Source organism: Eurytemora carolleeae, unplaced genomic scaffold (assembly GCF_000591075.1).
Source record: "Eurytemora carolleeae unplaced genomic scaffold, Eaff_2.0 scaffold792, whole genome shotgun sequence".
In the NCBI taxonomy this organism is placed as follows: Eukaryota; Metazoa; Arthropoda; class Copepoda; order Calanoida; family Temoridae; genus Eurytemora; species Eurytemora carolleeae.
The window spans coordinates 89,242-109,868 of NW_019397214.1; the positions used below are offsets into that span (position 1 = coordinate 89,242).

Below are 20,627 nucleotides of genomic sequence, written 5' to 3' on the forward strand. Positions count from 1 at the left end.
TTGTAAATTATGTTATGTAATTGTGAAAGTCTCGTACACTGCACGCACTGACTGACAAGTGATAGTTCAAATATTGTCTGCAAAATATACCATACACAAAACAGCTGTTAGAACACGTAGCAGTAACTTCACGCAGTCTTGACTTTTCAGTTGGGACTTCACGCAGTATTAGTAGTAAATAATTACACGCATTTATTACAGACGAAAATATTATACAAATCATAAAAACTGAAAATTGTTGATTCCATTTTGTTTTATTTAAGATTACAGGAATGTCGTCTTTAAGTCATTTTCGGTTTTAATTTTGCCAACTCAATCCACAGGCGACAGGACTGTAATCAGGGGGGGGGTGCAAGGGGACAGGTGACCCCCCTTTCTCAGGGGATGCAATGACGAATATGCACCCCCCCCCCTTTTAGATAAGTTGTTTGGTAAAATCTTCTCTTGAAAACTTGAGATAAAAGTTTTATAAATTTGTTATCATCCTGCAGTATCCATTATTTCTTCCGACCACACATATTTTTCGTCCGGCATTGTTTACAACCTTTTTTAAAGTACTTTAAATTTTTATTATTAATGGTTTCGGGTATGAACACAGGTAGTTAGCAGAACCCTGCCGGAATTCAGAGAAACTTATCATCCTTTTTTTTAATAAGTTAATGATTTTCATCAACTAGACAAATAATGTTAAAGATAAAAGTTCTTAGAACTCAATCTCTTACTCCAACTTTCACCTTATTGGTCAGCTAAAGATATCAAGGATACACCGCTGTAAATCGAGGGCAATTGCCACCTTTGCCTGGAGGGTAAGACTGGGCGTGTTCCTATTTTTTTTTAAATAGTTCATTCCCTTCAGTTCCCTTTGTTTCCGTGAAAGAACGATCGTTCTACAGGAACGACGCCCAGTCCATGAGCTGGGCGTGTTCCTATTTTTTTTAAAGCGTTCGTTCCCTTCTGTTCCGTTCCATTCGTTCCCGTGAAAGAACGATCGTTCCCCAGTAACAACGCCCACTTCTATAATGGAGGGTCTCTCTCTTGAAAAATTACACTTTCAGTCCCTTAAATTAGCCTTTCAGAAACAAATTGAATAGAAATTCGTGTATATTTTTTAATAAAATTATGGTAAAAACCCTTTATCTTTTTTTTCACAAACACTCCCTTTATAATTTCCCCTTTTATACTTCCCTTTTTCATATCATTCCGCCTTTTGTGTCGAACCCTGGATGAAAGGAAAGTTTTGTGTCAATTTGTTGGTATTTTAGAAACAAACTTTTCGTCACGCTGAGTTTTAATTGAAAAACTTTATAATTCAAAGTTAGCAAGATTTTAGCATTCAAAAATCATTTTTGGAGAAAAAAAGTAATTTTTGTTGACGGTCTAAACTACAAACTAAAATTTTCTAATCCCTATATCTTTTCAATCTGATGTTTAAGCCTTTAAAGGGAGTGTTCGCGAAAAATGAAAGGGAGGCTTACGTCGAAAAATTATCTATGGTGATCGCTACTATATCTTACTTCTATCTGTTGCGTCTATAAGGAGAAATTTGTTAAAAACAACTCACACCGAAGTACGTAGCGTCCATGCAAATTCAGAAAGTTAAAAATTTCGACTCGGATCGTAAAAAACCAATTTAATTCCAAAAAAGCATTCAGATATTACAACCTATAATCATCGATAATCTTTCAATGCATTCGTATAAAGTGGAATTCATAATATTTTTTTTTGTTTTTAAATAATATTTATAGATCACAACTTGTTTTACGCCTGGCGCTGGATTTTTGAACATTCCTGGAAAATAAGAAAATGTCGTCTTCATGTTTTTAGAAGTAAGTCTCAAATCATAAAAAATAAAAAATAAAAAATATAATGAAATATCAACTATTACGAATTCTTGAAAAATTATCGATGATTATAGGTTGTACTTGTAATATCTAAATGATTTGTTTGGAATTAAAATTATTTTTTACGACCCGAGTCATATGCTGAAACTTTCTGAATTTGTATGGACGCTACGTACTTCGGTAGAGTCATGTTTAACAAATTTTTTCTTATGGACGCATCACACAACAGATAGATGTAAGATAAGTATCGATCACCATGCGATAGTTTTAAATGTAAGAAAGGATCAGACTAAATACATGGTGTCCCAATAAATATGGGAATTTAGAGACGACTTGAATGTCGTCTTTGATTTAAGATTATTGATAAATGACATAAAGGGCAAAAAAAAGGATTGAACGTCTGATGAGCTCTTCAAAATGTGGTCTACCTTTTCGAATATCTTAAAATTGACAAATATATTTACGAAATAATACAGCTTGGAACAAAGACGATATGGAAGTCGTCATTTAATTCCCATGTTTATTGGGACACCCTGTACATTTTGTAATTCCTTCCATTGTTAAAAAAAATTTCCGATATCAAATATCAAATATCAAAATAATTGTTTCTTTTCTCGTTTGCCGTGAAAAAAATTTAATTATTAATTATTGTAAATATTATAATATTAATATAATATTATCTTTTCATGTATTGTTTCATGTTTAGGTAGGATTAAAGACAATACGAGATTAATTTCCCCATCTTCTTAGGAGTATATTTAAAAAACAATATGAGATTATTTTCCACATCTTCTTAGGAGTATATTTAAAAAACAATATGAGATTATTTTCCACATCTTCTTAGGAGTATATTTAAAAAACAATATGAGATTATTTTCCACATCTTCTTAGGAGTATATTTAAAAAACAATATGAGATTATTTTCCACATCTTCTTAGGAGTATATTTAAAAAACAATATGAGATTATTTTCCACATCTTCTTAGGAGTATATTTAAAAAACAATATGAGATTATTTTCCACATCTTCTTAGGAGTATATTTAAAAAACAATATNACAGTCAACAAGAATGGGTTCACACCCTTTGCTAATGGTGGATGTCAAAGTCTACTACAGTCAACAAGAATGGGTTCACACCCTTTGCTAATGGTGGATGTGAAAGTCTACTACAGTCAACAAGAATGGGTTCACAACTTTGCTAATAGTGGATGCCAAAGTCTTTTACAGTCAACAAGAATGGGTTCAAACCCTTCGCTAATGATGGATGTCAAAGTCTACTACAGTCAACCAGTAGGGGTTCACCCATTGCTAATGGTGGATGTCAAAGTCTACTACAGTCAACAAGTAAGGTTTCACCCTTTGCTATAAAGGTGGATGTCAAAGTTTTCTACAGTCAACAAGAATGGGTTCACCCTTTTGCTAATGGTGGATGTCAAAGTCTACTACAGTCAACAAGAATGGGTTCAAACCCTTTGCTAATGGTAGATGTCAAAGTCTATTAAAGTCTAATAAGAATACATTACTAGTTTTGCTGAATCAATATGTATTTATAAGTTTAGTGAATATATTCATGAAAATATTTTGATTAACAGAGACCTGACTAATCAGTATACTTGTAAATGTACAATGAATATATGTTCAGTTGAGATTTCAATATGAATACTGAATAGTTTCTTTCAACAATTACCGATCAGAATAAAATTATTAAACATTATATTTTCAATTGGCTCATATTAAATTTTCTTTTGTGTTTTTTTTTTAGCTGAACCATCATACATTATTATTTTGTATTTTGTGTTTAAAAATAAATATTATACTAATATAAAAAAGCTAATTATTAATTAGGATACTTTAAAAACTTCAAAAAGTTCGCGTATTTAGAAATAAATACAAACTTTAATTCAGAACCACTATAGGAATAAGACTTTTAGGCTCAAAGCATGACTTTTGATATAGTGTGCAATGAACAAGATCCACTTAAATTGTGCAGTGTTAACAGACCCATTTCCAATAATAAGTGAAGTAACATTTCGTGGATTTTCAAAATTTTCAAAAATTTAATGAAGATCGAATTTTGATGGAGACATATATTTTAAATTTTGATCATACATAAACCTTCCCTGGGGTGAGGTCCCACAAAAAATTTAGGACCGATCGGTTCAGCCGTTTTGACGTTAATTGGATACAAACAAACAAACAGACAGATAATGGACAAACTTTATGTATTTATTTGATATACTCCCCTCTCCCTTACTAACTCCTTTCCTCTCTCCCTCCCTCCCTAGATCTTCTTAAGAGCTCTAATATCCCCTTTGTAAAATATGATTAATTGATAGATTGTGTGGAGTACCGGTGCAAGGGGGGCTAGATGATCAATTAATTAAAATATATAATGGATACACGGATACCATCTTAGAAACTACATAATAAACAGCCAACAGGCCTCATTCATTTCAGTTAGACACCCCTAGCCCTGGCCATTGTTAAGGTTTTCTAAAATAATAAACTTAAAAACTTAAAATCTATACCATAACTCAAACCTAAATATAAACCTAAAACCAAATCTAAACCTAAACCCAAATAAAATCTAAACCTAAACCTAAATATAAACCTAAAACCAGATCTAAACCTAAACCCAAACAAAATCTAAACCTAAACCTAAATATAAACCTAAATTTTACAGGGTCCCCCACAAAGGACGAGACTTCAGAGACGACTAACGGAATTAAAACTCTCTATGTTCCTAATATTTAATGTTATCATATTTTAAGAGTTTAATGTCGTCTTTACTGTCTAATCTTTTAAGGGTTATTTTTATACTACAGGCCCAGGGTGTATTTTGGTGGCTAAATTAAGTCCAAATACAATACATACAGGGTGTCTATGAAAAAGTGCGTCTGGGGTTGTTTGAATAATAAACATCGTTGTATTGTTTTAAAAAAATGGTGGGTTGGGGTGGGGCGGTTGACGATAAAATATTTTTATCTAAAATACCGTTTTAATCTTTAAAATTAAGCCTAATATTCGAAAGTGAGTTCGCTCCCATTGCCTATGTTATTAACTACAATAATGTTATTAATTCCACCAATTACGTCGTTTTATTAAATAAATAAGTAAAATGGCCATACATTGGGAGGGGGGGGGGGTCGTCTTTATAACACTTTGCTCTAAAATGCCAATATAACCTTCGAAATGTACTCGGCCCCATTTCCTAAGATTTTCAATAACAACAAAAAACATATTTTTTTCCCATTTATTTGATAAATCCTCAGTTCTATCATTGAAAATACGCAAATTTAATCAATCCTGTGTAATGAAAAGATAAAAAAGTTTGATTCAAAGAGTGGCATGTAAAATTCACAACGATATCATTAAAAGCTTTGTTTGAAGAAGAATGCTTGAAATATATATATATGTGGCAGCTTCTACTCCACATTATTAATCAAATAAATGTTTAAAGGGTACCGTTGTAAATCTACAATGCCCCTCTTGACAGTTTCCACAAGGTTCGGCCATAAAATAAATTTACCGATCTGAAAGACTGACGACCTCTGTTGTCCTGTCTGTGTTGTCTGTGACCTAAACCTTTAACCTCGCTATTCTTCTATATTTTGATATTAAACTAAAAAGGATTTCCATGTTAAAAGAAGTGAAAGGAAAGGTTTGTTTTGACAAATATTCAACTTCTAACTTAAACAAAACAAAGATGCTTTGCTTTGCAGGGGGAAATAGAACAAAAACTCTTTATTCTAAAATATTAAAGATTTTAGAATCATAGAGAGGATACAGAGGATACAATATAAAGGATACAGAGGATACAGAGAAACACAGAGGATACAGGGGATACAGAGGATACAGACGATGCAGAGGATAGAGACGATGCAGAGGATACAGAGGATACAAAGAATATAACGGAAGATGCAGAGGATACAGAGGATACAAGGGATACAGAGGATATACTAGGGATACAAGGGATACAGGGGATACAAAGGATACAGACGATGCAGAGGATACAGAGGATACAGAGGATACAGAGAATATAACGGAAGATGAAGAGGATACAGAGGATACAAGGGATAAAGAGGATACAAGGGATACAGAGGATACAGATAATACTGAGCATACAGAGGATACAGAGGATACAGATAATACAGAGTATACAGAGAACCTATAATAGAAGGGGGGGGGGGGGTTTAAAGTTTGAAAAGAAAATATTTGTTAAGTCAACCATGTTCCTTATATTGTTGTGTAAACATTATAATGAAATAAATTCCTTCCAACACTTTCCTGTCACATTGCTTTTGTTAGAAAAAAAGAAACTAAAATATTAAGAATAGAGTAGATATCCTGAAAATAAGATTTCCCTATAATTGAAGAACGGAGGCAAGGATAAACATGAATTTCAAGGAATAATGTAACATTTAGCTCTGCCTATAAACCGCCGTGAAATCAGATTTGCAATTGGGCAGAGCTATTTTATAATATTCCTTGAAATTAGATCTGCTTAGACAGATCTGTGATATATACCGGCGTGAAATCAGATCTGCTTAGGCAGAGCTATTTTATAATATTCCTTGAAATTAGATCTGCTTAGACAGATCTGTGATATATACCTCCGTGAAATCAGATCTGATTAGGCAGAGCTATTCTATAATATTCCTTGAAATCAGATCTGCTTAGGCAGATCTGTGATATATACCTCCTTGAAATCAGATCTGCTTAGGCAGAGCTATTTTATAATATTCCTTGAATTAGATCTGCTTAGACAGATCTGCGCTATATAACTCCGTGAAATCAGATCTGCTTAGGCAGAGCTATTTTATAATATTCCTTGAATTAGATCTGCTTAGACAGATCTGTGATATATACCTTCGTGAAATCAGATCTGCTTAGACAGAGCTATTTTGTAATATTCCTTGAAATCAGATCCGCTATATATCACAGATCTGCCTAAGCAGATCTAATTCAAGGAATATTATAAAATAGCTCTGCCTAAGCAGATCTGATTTCAAGGAGGTGCATATCGCAGATCTGTCTAAGCAGATCTAATTTCAAGGAATACAACAAAATAGCTCTACCTAATCAGATTTGATTTCAAGGAATACAATAAATTAGCTCTACCTAATCAGATCTGATTTCAAGAAATACAATAAAATAGCTCTACCTAATCAGATCTGATTTCAAGGAATACAATAAAATAGCTCTACCTAATCAGATCTGATTTCAAGGAATACAATAAAATAGCTCTACCTAATCAAACCCCTGGCAGATCAATACAAAACCCCTACAACACCAAACTTTCGCAATAGAAAAATTTCGAGATTTGATCGTAACAACCCGATCATGTCCTGGGGACAAGAAAATCTCTTTAAAAAAAAAATAAAATAGCTCTGCCTAATTAGATCTGATTTCAAGAAATACAATAAAATAGCTCTACCTAATCAGATCTAATTTCAAGATATACAATAAGCCTAATCAGATCTGCTTTCAGGGAATACAATGAAATAGCTCTACCTAATCAGATCTGATTTCAAGGAATACAATAAAATAGCTCTACCTAATCATATCTGATTTCAAGGAATACAAAAAAAATAGCTCTACCTAATCAGATCTGATTTCCAGGAACACAATAAAATAGCTCTGCCTAATCAGATTTGATTTCAAAGAATATTAAAAATGTTTCGTGAGACACTCTGTAGGTCTGCCTAAGCAGATCTGATTTTGTTTAAATTGATCCCGGAAAAAAAGAATCTTTTTTATAAAATATATTTTGAAGTTCCTGGTTTAAATTCATTAATGAGAATGTCGTCATGTAAATTCAAGTGACCTAAAAAGAGGGACATGCTTAATACACACTACTACACCTTTATCTGATCTGATCTAGCTTGACAAGTGTACAGTTCTAACTATTTTCTCCATTTGCTCATTTACTCCTGTAAAGAGAATCCATAATCGAAAATTGACAATCTTTTAATAGATGCTAATGGATATCTCCTGCATTCTTAATTATTAATGGGTACCATTGTGAATCGGACATGCTGCTCTATAAATGGCAAGTCAGTTGAAATCCCGTCTACAGTCCCTTAAAAATTAATTTCCAACCCTTTTCTATTCCAGGTTTTATAATTGAAGGGTTTAAAACGGACACTTAATTATGCGGAGAGAGCCTTTTGTTCCCTCCTGAAAGGGTTCAGTGCAGGGAGTAAACTAGTATGATAGAACTTGAATCTATTAGGAAGTATAGTTTACATGGTTCAGTGTATAGAGTAAACTAGTATGACGAGTTTGGGTGGCTTGAAACCGGCAGAAGCTGGTGGATTAGAATGGCTTTGGATTTGGCTTTTGGGCGCAGAGGTGGGAAATGGGATAGACACGGTGATGTGGGAGTTGAGGAGGTTCATGGCGGTCTGTCTGGTGGCACGGAGGTCGGAGTGGTCCTAAAGAATGAAGTCCAAGTTGGATTTCAGGGTTTGTTGTACAGATGGTTAATGTCTGTCAGTTCATCGATGTCCTTCTCCTGAATGGCGATATTGAACATGGCGGTCGGGAGCAGGATGGCATGGTTAGCAGGTGGTTGAGAGCGGTCGGCAGTGGCAGGAGAGGTCGATGATGCATTGCTGCTGTTCAGGGCTACATTTAAAGGTTGTGGATGTGGTTGATCGGTGTTCTGCATATAATACATCCCTGTTGTAAGCAAGGCGAATTTCTGGTGCTCGTTGTCTGAGGTTCCTGGCGTGAAGTCTCAGTATTGATAGGGTCGATGACTCCATGGATAGGATCCTGTTGGAGAGAAGTGACAACGTCCATACTAGATTTGTCTTGGTTGCAATAGTTTGAAATGTTCGAGAATAATCACAGACGATTGCTTGTTGGATGAACTCCTAGGTACCAGAGAAACTTGTAGTTGCAAATATGTATATATTTCAAATTTACTAAAGTACAGTTTTGGTATTGATAAGAAATAATAATTAAGCATTTTCTTATTTTCCAACAAAATTCGATTTCCATAAAATTTTGAAAATCCGCGAACTTTTTTTGTAAAATCTGCAAAGTTTTTTGTTTTTGTTTTAATTTGCTTAAATGTCGTTTTCATATTTAACAGTTTTATGGGTCGCACTGTACTGCATCAAAACTTCTATTAGTTTAATAATATTTATGAAAAAAGGATATAATTGTTTAGTGAAAAACCCCAATTAAAAAAGGGGTGGGGACTGCGGACTGTGGAGCATCCTAAATTGTTACAATTTATATATGTTCATTTTGAATGAGAGATGGATTAATTTAATTCCAACTCAAAGAGAATAGTTAACTATAGAGTGGAATTCAGCTTAAAAAATTGTAAAAGCGCAATTTTGTTATACTGTTTCCACACTGCTGGCGTATTAAGTACTTTACACCTTTACATCTTCTACAAAAAAAAATACTTGAAAATTATTTAATTTACTCTAAATGAATTCTCTGAAAACCTGTCATGCATTCGACCGAGTTCATTTCAGCATAAGCTTTATAAAAAGAAGAAATTGTAAGGATTATGTTCAGGGATCAAACTGTATTATTGTGCTGTACTGTGTCTTATTTGTGAACATTTACATGAATTGTACACTTTGAACTCCTTTTCAGGCGGAAAAGAACTGAACAAATTCCAACCGTGGGATAGCCTTATGTCCCTTCTATTCCAATCTCTGTTCTGTGTTCCACTTCCAACCCCATGGTTTGCAGGAGGGATCAGTTACAGATTAAATATCAAATACAATCAGCCAAAATTCTAATTAATTCCGAAACAACGTTACAAACATCAAACAAACAAAACTATTTTCGACGGTTTGCAGCTTTTCAACAGAGTTTCTCACATCATTTAGGATCGTTTATGCATCTGAATAGCGATTTTCAACTAATCAGAAAATTTTAAAATAATGAATCCTGTAAAAAAATTGTATAAGCCTATTGTATAAAAATTAGCATGCACTGTTAGATTTTTCAAGTAGTATGTGTGTATTTCACCGTTAAATCTTGGAGATATAATACAATATGATATGACACGCTCTGTATAATGGGATACTACTTCTTTAAAGGGAATTTATATTAGTTATGATTGATTTATGACCTTTTTAAGAAATCAGCCCACCGCTCACCGGGTGTTTGTAAATTAAGACCTGAAAAAAACCAATGCGATCAACACAATTTTTTTAAATCGTCCATACGGAGAAATCACTACATCCAAAACAAATATTTAAAAAAATTAGATGTCTCACTTAATTTTCTTGGACATTTTATGCGTAATTCAAATTTGAAAACCAAAAAGGCAGAAAAAACTGTTCAAAAATCTAGTTTAAAGCTTGTTGTTTCAGGCTCAATAAATTTTAGGCATAAAAAACTGGGTTTCAAATTTAAAATCAGTATTCAATTTTTTAGAAAATGGAATGTAACATTTTTTGTTGCATTTTTTTTGGGGGGGGGGTCGGGGCCTCTGTCGTAATTTTTCCGATATTTTATCGTCCAATCTGCCCAACAACTAGTCTTACCAGGGTTGTATAATAAGGTTGTTACTCTCAATGCGGAAAATGTGTTCTCCTAAGATAGATAGATAAAAACATCATATGACGTCACTTTCACCTCTGTTATCAATGACGTCAAATGAGGTTTTTATCTATCCATCTTAGGAGACGCATGGAGAGTAACCAGGCTTAATTATGCAACCTTAGACTTTACCACTCCCCTATTTGAAAATATTACTTTTTTAAACTTAGTTTTTTTGTAAATTTTACTGAAACAATTAAGAAAGGCACGTCTGGTCTCAACAGATAAAACTATACTTTTTATCATCAGTATTATTTATGTACACAGAAACCTAATTTAATTCGGCTTTATGTTTAATCAAATGAAATGTAACAATTTTCTTTATTCAATTTTAACCAGCTCTTCCTTGATTGCACCAATTTATTCTAAAGAAAGTTTAAACACTGTAATTAATAAAATACTAACTCTAACTTCTAACAAACAACTATTCAGTATCATTCTCTGTTGCCTTAATAAGATTAATATAATAAAGCACTTCGCTCATATTTGTACACATATAATTGTATATTTATATATATATATGTTAGCATTAGCTGGCAACATTTTTTTTCTTCAAAAATCGATTTTTTGAAAAATCCCAAGAGCAATGCCTAGTTTTTTTTGGTAACCCTGGTTGAGAATACTGGGGAGGGATTACAGGGTGAAAGAGATTAAAGTATCGTTGCCTGCGGAATAAAATTTCAATGTGAAAAAATACCCCCCTCCTTACATCACATCAGAATGGGGAAAAACGGCCAAAACAACTTACACATAAAAAAGTAATACAAATAATCTCTTATTGTAGGTTTCTAGGGTTATACAACCTATTTTACGGACAAACAATGGGATGCTTGTATTCTACATATTAAGCATGGCGGATGCGGCTAGGCTAAAAATATTTACAACTGACGTGTTACATATCAAAATATTGAATTTTGAGATTTTGGGGTAGTGTTTCTTCATTTTGGGGCATAGTGCATCAGCGAAGAGGGAGGAGGCAATGTTTGACCCCCCCCCCCGGGGAAATTTTTACCTTACCAGTGATGGGGGGGGGTGGAGGGGGGTGGAGGGATGCTTGGTTGGTTGGATTCCCCTTTCTCTAGTTCCTACTGACAAATGATCGGAGGAAATCCCTAGTATAAACTTGTATTAGGGTTAGTCTTTAGGTAAATATATAGATAAATAGATAGGGAGATAGGTAGCACATAGATTCAGCCCATGCTTTGAAGTTTTTAAGAAGTAATTGGCAAAATTCTTATCAAATTTTGCTTAAAGCTTGATAGACAGACAGAAAGATAAACAGTTATTTGTCTAGCATATCCAGTAATTTATCTAGTTATCTAGTTATTTCCCTAGTTTTTCAGTTATTTACCTAGTTATCCAGTTATTTACCTAGTTATCCAGTTATTTACCTGGTTATTTATTAATTTATCAAGCATATCCACTGTAACTTACCTAGTTTTCAGATTATTTACCTAGTTATTCAGTTATTTACATANACATGATAAACCCTAAGAAGATTATTTAGTGACAAACATGAACACAGAACATTTATTTAACATAATAAATATATATAATAAATCTAATACATTTATTTCATTTTATTTTATAATTTTTCTGTTTGAGAGTTTGTTTGTCCGTTTGTATTCAATAAACGTAAAAATGGTTAAACCGATCAAGTCTATAAGTCCAGGGAAGGTTTAATTGAACGCTTAGAGTTATAAAAAATTGTACCCAAGCACGAGGTTATTGTGTATAGAGTGATGATGTAAGCGATTCCTTACTAATTTTATAGGCCAGGAACTATACCGAAAGCGTTCTGCATATTTGTTTATTATAAGTTGATTCTGGCCTAACCTATAGTATATCAATATAAGTGAACAGTTGTTAGTGTACAGTACAGCTAACTGAGCACACAGCCTCAGGTAGAGAACTCACATTGCCTCTGATTGTACACTGTACATTCGTTTCGGAGGGGTTCTATAACTTGTTTTAAGTTTCGCTCCACCATGCACTAGAACCATGTACAAGGTTACCCACAAAGGATATAACTTCCGAGACGACTGTACGGAATAATAACTGTCGGCTTCCTTCATTATTCCTTGCAATTGTAAACTTATTTCTCCCCTTTTCCCAGAGTTATAATGCAAGGAAAGTTAATTGCAGTTACGTGTATTCTGCGTATACATTGAAACCAGTTCTCGACACTGGGCGGAATTGGTAAACAAGAATAAATGCATCAGTGTTCGTTTAGTATCCGAGGAGGTTAAATGTTAAAAGATTTAAATTTTGATAATTTTCACAATAGTTTTATGACCAGAATATTTCAGTGATGATGTGGAAGATGGATCTCATGTCAGGCTTCGACACCCGTCTTGTGTTTACATTACCGCCCAGAGACAGTACACTGCAGTCAAAAGATGCGTACACCTCTGAAATGACTTTCCTTGCATTGTAACCTTCCTTTTTCCAACATTTGATAATCCAAGCCATTAAAGTAATATACTTAACATTAGGATTAAGCTAGTTTCGAGCCGTCTTTACACTACAGTCTCATCCTTTGTGGGTTTGTTATATTTTCTCTAACACGTTAAGATATATTTTTGTCTACACATGTAAAATTGTACAATATACATTGTACAGTGTACACCACTGAGGAGGAAATTTAAAAGAGTATTAGCAAACAAAACTCAGCTTGGTAAAATCCAGATTGTTTATGTGAATAGTGCACATCACTTAAATGGGACAGACCGGCCATGTAAGGTAGTTGACCTGAGTATGCAGTGTTGTGGACAAATTCTTTAGGATTCATTTGAGACACATAAAACTTGTTTAAGATCTATAAATCCTGAGTTTGAGCGCAAATTGTTTTTTTTTAATTATTAAATAACGTCGATAAAAATGTAAAAAAATTCTACAACTAATTTGTTGTTGAAATCTGCGAATAAATTCATAAAAAATAAGAAATTCAATATAATGATGAAAACGAAATAATTGATTCTAGCATTTATTTATTGACAAGTTTCTTTTCAGAAATATGTTCCTAACCATCTAATCAGTTTAATGTATATTTTTTTTGTTTTTCGTCGTCGTTATTTAATAAAAAAAAAACGATTCTGAAAACGTACCCGGACCCTAATTCATGATTTTGAACGTCGACTATGCACTTAAACTCAGTAATTATACATCGTGGAAAAGTTTTATGTGTCTCAAATGAATCCCAAAGAGTGTGTCCACAATGCTGCATACTCAAATGAATCCTAAAGAATTTGTTCACAACGCTGCATACTCAGTTTAACTACCTTACATAGCCGGTCTGTCCCTTTAAAACTCACATTTGGCATTTGAACTTTAATGCAGCAATAGAAAAATGGAAAATCTCTGTCTAGGTTATTAATGTAGAATTTTAAGCTAAGAAAAAATATATCTGGGTTTCAGATACCTAGGTTTTTACCGCGCGTAACCTTGCCTTAAGTTTCCACCCCTCCACTTACTCTATACTCAAGATAATAGGAGATACACATGGCGCAAGGTGCCCCAGTCTTTATGTAAAATAGCACAAGAAATAAAATATTTGTATTTCTATAATTACTGTTACTAATGCTACTAACGCTTCCTCCCCGGAACCACTGGACACACTGTGGAAATATACAACAACCCCAAATTCTACAGCTCGAATGATTGATTAACTCGAAATAAAAAGCTACATGCAGCTAGGGATGTTAACGTTTTCAATTTTTAAAAAAAACAACCGTTCCGTAAGAAAACGACGGCAACTAAACGAAAACAAAACGATCGGTTTTTTAAAAAGTACGTTTTTAAAAAACGATCGCTTTGCAAAATGATCGTTGTATAAAGCTCGCCGTTTCTTTAAGGATCGTTAACGAAGACCCTTCGTTAACGATCGTTAACGAAGAGAGGAGAAGAGAGGAAACCACCCTGAAGGGCATCGGTACTTATCATTGAGCAGTTTTAAAGAAAATATCAAGAAGTTTTACCTCCCCCACAACTTTTTACCTTCATATAAGACAACAATCGATAAAGTTGCATGTTATTTTTTTTTTCTCAAAAACAATCGTTAATATATTTATGAATGAAAAAAATTTCAAAAACGATAGTTTTTTTAAAAACATTCGCATAAAACGATCATTTTCAAAAACTATTGTTATTCGTTTTCTAAAAGTTCAAAACAAGTGGATCGTTTTTAAAAACGATAGTTTTTTCCGAAAACGAAACGATCATTTTTGAAAACTATCGGAAAACGCAACAAAAAACGATCGTTTAACAATCGTTTTCAAAAACAATTAACAACCCTACAGTCAGCTTACTGGTTAGTAAATTTCTTTTTTTTAGGATAAAGCTCCCGAAAATATTTGTAGAAAAGTTTGTTTATTTTCATGTTGTGGATTCCCCATAGAATTATCTCCTAGACAGGCTATTTGTTATTTGATTATTGAACCCGTAATACATACATACATGCAAAATAACAATAAAGATCAAGAAATATATCTACACTAGGCTTCCTGTGCGCTCAGTGCCCATTTTCTATTTCAACTTTTAATTGTGAGCTGAGCATTTTCTTTTTCTGCAATATAAAACAAAAACAAAAAAGTTCGCGAATATTATAATATTTTTCGCGCATTTTCAAAATTTTACAAAATTAAAAAAGTTTTGTAATTTTGAGAACCCATAAACCTTTCGTGGGGTCATGTGAGGTCCCACACAAAATTTAGATCTGATCAGTTCATACGTTTTGACGTTTATTGGACACAAACAGACAAACAGACAGACAGCCAAGCAAAGTATATATATATAGATGGGTAAGACCAAGATAGATAAAAAATATCATGTATTCACATACATGATACAAAAGATCAAGAAAAATAATGATGTTTCGCAACCTCCCCCGGTTGCCCTAAAGTAGAGTATATATATACCGTGTGGTGTTTCTTCGGATCTGACCGCAAGGTGCTCTACTCTTAGATCTCTCCATAATCAACTACTCAGGATCAATCTTCAAGTTTTATTACACAGTTCAATCTATAAAAATGACCATATAGATCGAAAAAATACTAGGCTACAGAAAAAGCTTTAAGTAACTAAACGTTTATCATACTTTTACTTTGAGATAAAAAAACCATTTTACTTAGGCATACTAATATAATCTTTGGAGTAAATATCAATAATAAGAATTATAAAGAATATACATAAGGATAACTCACCACATTGGTCCTCGAAACACTTCACAGTAAATAAAAAAACGTAGAGACAATATACAGTGCTTCAACTACAAAATCTTTGATAATACTGGTTGAGTTTATGTGCGCATTACAGTACTCGAACCGGTTACAATATACAAAACTAGAAAATACTTGAAATTCTGGAAGCTTCTTTCTTCTTGGGACAGACACTGAGTCCAGGGGTAAATAAGACGGTTGCACAGGGGTGATAAACTGATCCTTACCGCGCACAACAAAAGATATATACACCTACCTTCAGGCAAAAGATCAATAAGGATTGCTAAACGAGGATCTATTACTTCTCTTACTGTAATCTAAGTGGAGTTTATTCCATCTGAGTTTATTTTGGATTCTAGATTACAGATTAAGTTTAATAGATGTAATTACATGTTTTGTATAGTTATATAAAATGTAGTTCGACGTGGTTATCTATAGACGAATCTAGGTACAATATTTGCGTATTTACTGATAAGATCCATAATCAACTACTCAGGATCAATCTTCAAGTTTTATTACACAGTTCAATCTATAAAAATGACCATATAGATCGAAAAAATACTAGGCTACAGAAAAAGCTTTAAGTAACTAAACGTTTATCATACTTTTACTTTGAGATAAAAAAAACCATTTTACTTAGGCATACTAATATAATCTTTGGAGTAAATATCAATAATAAGAATTATAAAGAATATACATAAGGATAACTCACCACATTGGTCCTCGAAACACTTCACAGTAAATAAAAAAACGTAGAGACAATATACAGTGCTTCAACTACAAAATCTTTGATAATACTGGTTGAGTTTATGTGCGCATTACAGTACTCGAACCGGTTACAATATACAAAACTAGAAAATACTTGAAATTCTGGAAGCTTCTTTCTTCTTGGGACAGACACTGAGTCCAGGGGTAAATAAGACGGTTGCACAGGGGTGATAAACTGATCCTTACCGCGCACAACAAAAGATATATACACCTACCTTCAGGCAAAAGATCAATAAGGATTGCTAAACGAGGATCTATTACTTCTCTTACTGTAATCTAAGTGGAGTTTATTCCATCTGAGTTTATTTTGGATTCTAGATTACAGATTAAGTTTAATAGATGTAATTACATGTTTTGTATAGTTATATAAAATGTAGTTCGACGTGGTTATCTATAGACGAATCTAGGTACAATATTTGCGTATTTACTGATAAGCGCATTTAGATTTACGGACAATGTACAAAGTAATTTATCTAGATTACTACAGGATCTGCCACTGTATTTATTACACCTTCTCCGATTTTTTTCAACTAAGTATCAATAGACATACATAAGACATGACATAGTCGGACATTTGTTCCTTCGTGGGACCTCGACATGAAGGTAACTCTATTCAAACAGTTAAAGCGTATTTGTTTTATTAACGCCAATTTATAGAATAATTTTGATTTAGTTTTTTAAATAATGTCTCGCTGGCGCTGGATTTTTTAACTTTCCTGAAAAAATATGAAATGTCGTCTTCATTATCAAAAATCCTCGAAGCAGGAATAAATGTTTTCAAAAGTAACTCTCAGATCATAAAGAATAAAAAAATATTACGAAATATCAACTATATAAGAATGCGTCGAAAAATAATCGATGACTATTGGTTGTAATATCTGAATGATTTGTTTGGAATGATATGGATAATTTACGATCCGAGTTGAATATTTGCAACTTTCCGAATTGTATATACGCTACGTTCTTCAGCATGAGTCGTTTTTAACAATTTTCTCCTGAAAGACGCAACAGATAGAAGTAATTGATTATTAGAGATCAAAAGCGTTTTTTTTTCGGGAACACTCCCTTTAAGTATCAATAAAGATCATTAAATATATATGCATTCATACTACTCTAAGGTATACTCTAGACATTTATAGCCTCTATGGTTTACTCTAGACATTTATAGCCTCTATGGTTTACTCTAGACATTTATAGCCTCTATGTTTTACTCTAGACATTTATAGCCTCTATGTTTTACTCTAGACATACTCTAATTTCTATTTATAAAATAGTAATCTCTGTTGGTCTGTATGTCCGATCATAACAGAGAAATCCCCTGACCGATTTACCTCAAGTTGTAAATGGGAAACTCGGTAGATCCACGGTGAATGTTCTTCGCCTGATTAAATATGTTCAACCTTGAGGCAATGCTGGGTGTACCCGACCTGGTTTTATATAAAAATGAACTCGACTGAACTTTGATACTTTTTAATATCCTGCTCTTACAAGTTTAGANGTGGGGAGGTGTAGTGGTATCTTAACACCTGGACCGATTTGCCACAAATTTTGATTGAGGAACTCGGGAGAGCCGCGGGAATGCTCTTAGCTTTGTTTTGAGTGGGTCGAATTTATTGGGAAAAATAGCTAAAATCGTTATTTACAACAAGGGGCGTGTAAACGGTGGGACTAACTATGACTCCCCCGTCCACGTCTGTAGGTATAAAGCCTTTTTTTATAATTATAAAGATGGTCTGCTTTGAAAAACAATCTTAAGAAAAAATTGTGAGTTTTACAGGAATTTTATAAATAATATTTACTGATTGGAATTTTATGAATGGCAAGTTAATTTTTCTTTGTGGTGGAATCTTCAATATTTTTTGGTGGATTTTCCGAATTCCATCAGATCTCTATCCAACCAATATTGTTCCAATCCTCTTTATACAGGTTGGGAGGGGGAATTTATGGAAGGAAAGGCAACTGATATATTATCGAAGTTTTCCAAATGAATAATTAAGTGTTTGTCTGTACTTCCAATGCACAAGTTATGGCTGTACTTTCTAAACAAAGGTTTTGTCTGTGATCCTATGGCTAACTTTTGTCTGTACACCCTATGGATAGGTTTTGTCTGTACACCCTATGGATAGGTTTTGTCTGTTCACCCTATGGACAAGTTTTGTTTGTACACCCTATGGCAAACTTTTGTCTGTACACCCTATAGATAAGTTTTGTCTGTACACCCTATGGATAAGTTTTGTCTGTTCACCCTATGGCTAACTTTTGTCTGTACACCCTATGGATAGGTTTTGTCTGTTCACCCTATGGATAAGTTTTGTTTGTACACCCTATGGATGAGTTTTGTCTGTTCACCCAATGGATAAGTTTGGTCTGTACACCCTATGGATAACTTTTGTCTGTACACCCAATAGATGAGTTTGGTCTGTACACCCTATGGATAAGTTTTGTCTGTTCAGCCTATGAATAAGTTTTGTCTGTACACCCAATAGATGAGTTTGGTCTGTACACCCTATGGATAAGTTTTGTCTGTTCAGCCTATGGATAAGTTTGGTCTGTACACCCTATGGATAAGTTTGGTCTGTACACCCTATGGATAAGTTTTGTCTGGTTACCCTATAAATAAGTTTTGTCTGTACACCCTATGGATAACATTTGTCTGTACACCCTATGGATGAGTTTGGTCTGTACACCCTATGTATAAGTTTGATCTGTACACCCTATGGATGAGTTTTGTCTGTTCACCCTATGGATAAGTTTTGTCTGTACACCCTATGGCTAACTTTTGTCTGTACACCCTATAGATGAGTTTGGTCTGTTCACCCTATGGATAAGTTTTGTCTGTAGACCCTATAGATAAGTTTTGTCTGTTCACCCTATAGATGAGTTTGGTCAGTTCACCCTATGAATAAGTTTTGTCTGTACACCCTATAAATAAGTTTTGTCTGTTCACCCTATGGATAAGTTTTGTCTGTACACCCTATGAATAAGTTTTGTCTGTTCACCCTATGGATAAGTTTTGTCTGTTCACCCTATAGATAAGTTTTGTCTGTTCACCCTATAGATAAGTTTTGTCTGTTCACCCTATGGATAAGTTTTGTCTGTTCACCCTATGGATAAGTTTTGTCTGTATGGATAAGTTGAATCATTGTTCAAAATATTCAGAGTTAAAATAAACCAACATTTACATTTTATGACCAATGCAGGTGGAGTAAAAGGGGGGGAGGGTTGAGGGTGGAGGAGTAAGAGGAGGGATGTTTCTCTGCAGTCCTTGAATTGGATGGAATTAGACTATGTATACATATATACTGTACTTCCCATAGGAATACAACAACAGAACAGTTCTACAGTTTTTTCTATAGTAGTCAAACACTAGTCTAGCACTAGTCAAACACTAATCCAATACTAGTCCAACACTAGTCCAACACTAGTCAAACACTAGTCAAACACTAGTCAAACACTAGTCCAACCTTAGTTCAACACTAGTCCAATACTAGTTAAACAATAGTCCAACACTAGTTCAACACTAGTCCAACACTAGTACAACCCTTACCCAAGTCTTACACTAGTCCAACAATAGTCCAACACTAGTCCAACACTAGTCCAATACTAGTCCAATACTAGTCCAACACTAGTCCAATACTAGTCCAACACTAGTCCAACACTAGTCCAATACTAGTCCAATACTAGTCCAATACTAGTCCAACACTAGTCCAATACTAGTCCAACACTAGTCCAATACTAGTCCAACACTAGTCCAACACTTGTCTAGCACTAGTCAAACACTAGTCAAACACTATTCCAATACTAGTCAAACACTAGTCCAACACTAGTCAAACACTAGTCTAGCACTAGTCAAACACTAGTCCAACATTAGTTCAACACTAATCCAACACTAGTACAACACTAATCTCACACTAGTTCAACAATAGACCAACACTAGTCCAAGACTAGTCCAACACTAATCTAACACTAGTCCATCCCCCCCCCCAATACACATAGATCCAGACTGCTAAACCCAGAGATAGATACACATAGATCCAGACTGATAAACCCAGAGATAGATACACATTTTTTTGAGATCTAGATATTTATTATCTCCGTATCGAGATTATTTAAATTGTACAAAATAGTTTACATGGATTAAATAGGACAGTTTTACATCAAACTCGTTTACATATATTATTATATTATATAGGAGTAAATTTACGGATACATTTTAAATAAAAATT

General features: G+C 33.8%; 1 long non-coding RNA gene across 1 annotated transcript; it reads right to left on the reverse strand.

Moving 5' to 3' along the window:
• Positions 1-11,450: 11,450 nt before the first annotated feature.
• Positions 11,451-15,723, reverse strand: LOC111712778 (uncharacterized). Its single transcript, XR_002767537.1, has 3 exons — positions 15,619-15,723; positions 15,334-15,436; positions 11,451-11,529 (listed from the first exon to the last, which is right to left on the reverse strand). It is a non-coding gene; the product is annotated as an uncharacterized LOC111712778 (long non-coding RNA).
• Positions 15,724-20,627: the final 4,904 nt, after the last annotated feature.